Source organism: Archocentrus centrarchus, chromosome 11 (assembly GCF_007364275.1).
Source record: "Archocentrus centrarchus isolate MPI-CPG fArcCen1 chromosome 11, fArcCen1, whole genome shotgun sequence".
NCBI lineage: Eukaryota > Metazoa > Chordata > Actinopteri > Cichliformes > Cichlidae > Archocentrus > Archocentrus centrarchus.
In genome coordinates, this window is record NC_044356.1 from 27,915,899 (window position 1) to 27,923,275 (window position 7,377).

Consider the following 7,377-nt stretch of genomic DNA (forward strand, 5'->3'; position numbering starts at 1 on the left):
AATGAGTTTTGTTAAAGGGGACAAAATGCAGAGTTTCCTTTGATGTGGCTCTAACATTAACATCCCAATTCCTTTGCAGATCTCCAGTCCTGATCTGCGGAGAGGGCCGGGGGTGTCTGCCTGTCACAAGACAGTGTGTATTGGTAATTTTGTTTGAAGGTGTGAGTTGTGATACACTTTGAAGGTACAAATTCATGTGGATACACTCCCAGTGGTCACACGCCTCACTGTTCTAACAACTGGTATGTTTTAAATTCAGAAAAGGCTCATATCTAGTTTTTTTCCCCCCTTCTTCATGATAGCAGAGCTAATGAAGACCTAAAGTGTGTAGCCATGTGTTTGAATTTGTTGATCAAAGAACATTCTGGGGCTGACTGTCACCCCTTTTTGGTTGTTATTTGCATGTTTAATGTTGCCAGTTTAATAACCTTGAACCCAACAAACTGAGTGCAGTTAGCTGATGCTCCTGGCTCTAGAAGTCATGCTTGGTTCCTGCTGTTCACGAATTTATTAGCTGAAAATGCTAAGCTAAATATATAAACTAATAGCTGTGTTTCAGTTCTTATAGCCTACTCCCATTAGTAGCCACCCTTTCATTTAGTAGACTACACTAGCACTTATTAGTGTGAATTTTAATAAGGTAGGGTTGTCTCAAATTGAAAATATTGCACTTACTGGACAATGACCGCAGGTCACTATGACTTTGTTTAACTTTGTAAGGCTGTGACCTCAACCAAAAACTCAGGAACATTCTTGTTTGAAAAAGACACAATGTGACTATAATTCTAATAACTTAAAACTGACATAAAATCTAAACATTAAAAGAATAAGATGATGTTAAGCTAAGAATATCAAAAAAGAAATCTATACTAACATTTATATTAAGGAAAAAAAAAAGTCTTACTATATAAATGAGTCTTTAGCAATGATTTAAAAAGAAGACACTGATGAGGCAAGCTGGAATTCCTCAGGCAGGTCATTCCACAACTGAGGAGCCCTAAGAGCAAATGTTTGATTGCCTTCTGTCTTTAAGCATGAGGTGGGAACAGTTAACAGGTTTCTCCCTGAGGATATGAGGCTGCATGCTTGTTGGTACTGGAACAGCAGTTTGAGTATATATTGGTGATTTTCTTTATATGTTGTTCAAAGGTGAGATTAGATTGAATAGGACACCCATGTTTCTGACAGCTGATTTTACATGACCTAATAGAGGCCCAAGGGAGGACTTCATGCTTGGATGCAACTTGTCTGAACCAATGATAAGAATTTCTGTCTTATCTGAATTTATTGTAAAAAAAAAAAAAAAATGCACAGGCTCATTTCTTAATCAGAGTTAGATGGTTTGTCAGGTTGGAAAGGTTAGATGAATCAGTGGATTTTACTGGGACATAGAACTTTGTGTCATCAGCATAGCAGTGGAATAAAATGTTATTTCACTGTATAATGTGGCCAAGAGATAACACATATAATGAAAACAGGATAGGTCAGAGTACAGATCCCTGAGGGACTCCACAATTTAGTATAGAGTAAGGAGAGCTGCGATCACCAATGGAAACAAAAATTTTCCATTGGTCAGACCTAAAGCACTACAGATATACCAACCCAGTATCTCCAGTGGTCTCCAGTATCAACACTTTTTACAGTATCATTTGTTACCCCAATAAGCACAGTCCCAATACTGGGATGTTGTTTAAAACCTGACTGAAATAGTATAAGGTAATAGGCTTATACTATTTCAGTCAGCTAGTATTGCTGGCTCCTTGTATTGAAATGGTGTCCAGTTAGGATTAGAACGATAAAGTGTTCCACATTCTACTTCTCAGCCATTATTATTAAACCATCTGGCTCCATTACCCCTTTTTTTCTATATTGGAAAAGCTCAGAATAAACCACCTTCAAAACTCTTCAAACACTTGAGTGTTACTACAATAACAAAAGCAGTATATATAGTATTGCTCCACACAATGCTTGCTAAGCTATAATTAGACCATCACTGATTAAATGAGGAATTTAGTCACCTGTAAATTGAGACTTTGTGTTTTACTGTAAAATTTTCCTTTAGTGTTTTTTATTTTATTTTATTTTATTTTAAGTCAGATTAACTGGTTTAGTTTTGACTGATTTACTGTGTAGCATGCCTTTGTCCCCAGGTTATGAAATTTTAATGTAGGGGATAATGTCATCTGGTAATTACAAAAAAAGGCAGTAAGATTGGATTTGTGCACTCTGTGCAGTGCTGCCAATGTTACTCTGAAGGCCGGGTACAGGGCAATCAATACTGTGAACATTAACAATTCCCTACAAAAGCTAGCCTGGAGATGTTCAATTAACAATGAATGGTAGATAGATTTTGTGGTCTCAGACTTTGTCAGGATTTGTGCCTTCAAAACAGCCTTAAATTCTATTGCATCTGTCAGTTGTAAATTAGGAAGTGTGTTTGCCAGAGAAACAGCTTGCAGTCAGCATTTTTTTAAATTTTATTTTGTCATTAGACATCTTCGATTAGAAGCCAAGACAACATATGCTGTCCAAAGTGTCTTGAGAAGTACAGAAAATATGGAGTGCACTGGTTCTGCAGTGTTCTGCATCTTATCCGACCAATATAAGGAAAGCTGGGTTAAGAATAGTTACAAGAAAAAAGGCACAAGCAGTGAATTCATTTTATATTGCCTGCAATTTTTCCATGTCTGAAATTGTTACAGGGTCTGGCAGGTTAAATGAAGCATAAGTTAATTAATTTCAATATCTGGGCCTGAGAAGTTGTCTCATACTGGTTTTGAACATCCTCAGAGAGCAAGGAGGTTTGGTCTGCTGTCACTATGAGAGAAAGATACAATGCACAAGGATCATTCCCAGATAAATAAATGACTTATATATATATATAAACATATTCTGTACTGTAAACAACAACAACCTCACAAGAATGTGTTTCTTTCTTTTTTTTTTTTAAAAAAACACACAGAGTGCAATGCATGCTGGGCTTCAGCTGCAGTATCTGTGCGCCAAATAGCAATATCTCCCAGCATGAGTCGTACAGCCCTCTGGCAATATCCTTCACACATAGAGCCAAGGTCACTTGGCTAACTACAGTATCTCATCTCACAATGCAAAAGGATTACCATCTTCTTGGGGTACTCTCCATTGGGGAAGCTTCCTCCCTATCGCTCTTCTTCAATAGCCCCTCCAACATCAAGTGCCGTCAACTCTGAGCTTGTGCTGCCCTTCATTATTCAGTGCGTGTGAAGTGTTGCTTGCATTCTCACAGTTTTCCAGGTGCACACCTAATTACACCTGTCGAAAAATGGACTAGAGTACTTGTTGGCTCTTTTCCAAGGATGGGTCTTTCACCTCCTCCCACTCATCCCTTTTCTCCTTCACATTTACCAGCAGTGAGGAATCAGGTGTTAGGGACTAAATCCTTATAGTCTGCCTCCCTAGGTAGTTTATGCTGAATTTTCTCTTTCAGTGTGGTCAAATAAAATCATCAGCCTTCAAGCTGGTTTGATAAAAATGGTTTCTAAGGAGAGAAATCCACATAACAACCGTTTTCCAGCAGTTACTGGTGAGGGAAGTAAGCTTTGCCATCCTGACAGTGCCCCATTATACTGTATGAGTGAGGGAAAAACTCTGATTAACAAGCAAAAGTTTCAAAGTTAGCCTCACAGCAGCAAACTACTCAAGATTTGTGGATAGAGTAACAAATAAAGTTTGTGTCATGTAATTAATTGCTTCTATTGGCATGTTGGTGTTTTGTGGCTCTGCAGTCATGGGCAATTAGGATTAGACGATTTGAGATATGGAGAATTGAGTGTTGCGGCCGTCTTCCAAGCAGCAGCTCCACATGAGAGCGAGGACCCCAGGAGTATTTTACAGAGTGGATTATCAATTCGCTGCTGCCAGGAGAAAAACTCTCTCTCTACTGGGAGATGCTGTTATTTCAAATCTTTGTCCAATTATATTATGCTTGCAGGGGCAGTGTGAGGGTGTGTATATGTAAGTATGTATGTGTGTGTGTGTGTGTGCATACACGATATACATGCAGGTTGAGCAGGCTTGAGAGGAGGACACTGTGTAGTAGGGATATAATCAAAAGTTGTGTTTGCAATCAGTTGCAAACACAAGCCTCCGTAGAAGCAATAGCTTGGCTTCTAAGAAGAGATGCGAATCAAGGTCTCCAAGGAGGAGTTGTTTGAATGTTTTGTTGATGGAAAGTCATAATCAAACGCATTTAGAGTGCTGGGGGTTAAGACAGAAATGTAGCCCACAGAGTCTGCAGCTCTGTGTTGGTGTCGTCTTGTGAAGCATTGATTCGGCAACAGCCCTGCTTTTGATTTTGAGTGGTTTTTGTTCCTGAAGTCCTCTCCTGTCGATTTGTGAAAGAGCCTCAGAGCTCGATCACAGCGTGGGTGTTAGATGGGTTATTGGCATTGTGCAACTCTTGCCATGCCTTGGCCTCTCCGAGTCTCTCAACTCTCTTTGTTGTTATTAGAGCAAAGAGCAAAGTTCACTGAAACTTTGCAGAGGCTTTTTTCGAGAGCAAAATAAAACGAATTGAAATAGCCTTCCTGGTGGTTTGCACAGGTTGTATGGCTAAAATGTGAGTTTTGCCCTTCGGGATGGGGCTAAAGTACAGAATCCTGCATTCATTTGAGTAAAAAAAAAAAAAAAAGAACCCTCCTTTGGGACATGAATTTGATCTATTGCTTGGGGACAGTTTTGATTGATGACCTGATGACAACAGGAAAGAAAAAACACTGCAGGAATCTAAAGCTGTGCTACAAGCTCTCTGAACAGGGTCATTTATAGCTTTTTGTTCTTTGTTTCAGTGAGGTGGTACAGGGCAGGGGGAGCAACAGGAAACCAGAAAAAAAAATAGTGTAGAAAAGATTCGGCTTATGTGAAGCCATGAGCCATTCTTCATGTATTACACATTTAATCCATGAAGAACAGCTCCTCTGTACAGTATAATTATTTTGCTTTTAATAACTGGTTTGCAAAGTGGCCAAACTTCATACTGTCTGCATTGCGGTGCAGGCGGCACAGGTTTGAGTCCTGGCCCAGCTTCCCGTCACTCTCCACTGTTAATAAAAGCCGCTGAGGCCATTATTGATACAATAATACAATTATTGATACATAATAAGGAGTAGAAATAGCTGTGAATTTGCAGGTGTAACCCACACAACTGGTGGAAAACAATAATCCTGCAATACAATCTTAAAAAACTTAAAAAAAATAAAAAATTGCTGCCTCTCAGTTAATAATATACAATTAATAATGCAAATAAAATGTATAAAACTGACATTTTATGAATGCTAGGCTCATCCCCCTCACACACATTTATGTGCACACGACCACAAAAAGCACAGTTTCCTCACAATGTGGTCTAACTGAAACTAATTAAAAAAACAGAAGCCCAGAGGCAGCATAAACTAAAAATATGGTTTGTCTCAAATAATTAATAAAGGGTAAATCTTCTATTAAATAACTAGCTGGCTAAAACCACACACCAAAAAGAGCAGATAGTTAAAAACTATCTATAACTATCTATATAAAACTATAAAGGACTTGCATAGATTCTAAAAAGAAAATAAAACAAAGCAGTCTCATGTCTGCAGCACGGACTGCATAGAAAAGATGAACGTAGCTACTCTGGCATCAGTCTCAAGCGTAGTGTTTCGGCTGCTGTTATGTCAGTTTTTTTGCAGCCACATGTGACCATATATGGACACCAAACTGTGACACTTTCAAACTACTGGACAAATAAAAGTTTACAGGAGTCCAAAGTTATTGCAATTCATAGTTCATCTCCAGGGTAGCCTTCTATCCTGTACATGTTGAGGTGTTTTTCCTCAGAAATGAGAACTTTGACCTGCTGGTGGCAGCAGAAAGATCACCAAAGACGCGATTCATCCTCAAAGCGGCATTGATGTTCAGTTTTCATTTTATCACTAACTGACTCGGTGGGAGCCGGCAGCACAGGCATCAGTGGAATGTGAGCGCGATAAGCAAGTTTATGGAAACCATGTGAAGCCCTGAAACTTCTCCTGCTTCAGAAAACAGAGCTTCTGTTTGCTAAAACAGTTTTGAAGTCTCAGAAAATTTGATGTCCAATTACATGAAAAACTTTTTATAAACAAGAATCTTTTTAAAATTGGCAAAATATAATAAAGCAAAATAAATCAAAAATGAAAATAAGCAAGTCAAGAATGAAATTTCATTCAATTTCAAACCAGCATTCTGATTCATTTATTTTGCATTTATTTTGATCTATTTTCCCCCATTTCCTGCCTGTTGTGAGTCTGACAGTTTTAACTGAATATTGAAATGGTTTTCTTAATACAAGTACACACATTATGCACATTAGGAATGATTCTGGTGTTTATTAGCTTCTAATATGTGATCAAAAAAAAAAAGAAAGCCCTGAAACAAACAAACAACAACAACAAAAAAACATTCTTTATGGCTGGGCTCCAAAACAGGAGAACATGCACTCATGACCTCGGTTAATATGAAAACCTGCCCCTGTGTACAAGTGGAGCATTTGATGAAAAGAAAAAGAAAAGAAAAGAAAGTAAAAGTCAGAAGGTCAGGAAAAATATGAGGATGAAGAGCAGCAACTTCAAGACCGTCTTGCTGATATTTATGGAGACGTGCTCCAGCCGAACGTGACAACAAATGGACTCAACACACGGACAGCAGGCAAGAATACGATCCCTCGGGAGAGCATTTGGAGCTCAGGGCGATGTGATGCAAACCTACAGTAACAGTCTGCTAATATACACAATAATGTTACTGAAACAATAATGACATTTGGTTATCTTGATCACATTGGTATAAATCAAAAACAAAGATTAAGCAAATTATACATCATAATCATAACCTTATGTTGATGTTATGTGACAGTGATAAAGATTTTTCTTTCTTTCTTTCTTTCTTTCTTTCTTTCTTTCTTTCTTTCTTTCTTTCTTTCTTTCTTTCTTTCTTTCTTTCTTTCTTTCTTTCTTTCTTTCTTTCTTTCTTTCTTTCTTTCTTTCTTTCTTTCTTTCTTTCTTCTCAGTTATACTAACCAAAAAATGCCCACACATTAAAAGAATAAAAGAGCAAATCGTGATAAACCAGCCCAAATGAAATAGTCATAAAAAAGCTATTTGTTAGTGTTCATGTACACAAATTGTGACCTTTTGTAGTGATAATCACCACAAATCTGTAAGTAGCGTATTTCAAAGGGAATACAAGAGGGGACACATCACCATGGTAACCAAGAAAACAGAGCTGTTAAAAACAAAAACAAAAACAAAAAAAAAACGAGTTACAGTTGTACTTTAATATAAACATGATTTTTTTCTGAACCACAGACTGTAGAAAGCCGATGACAAC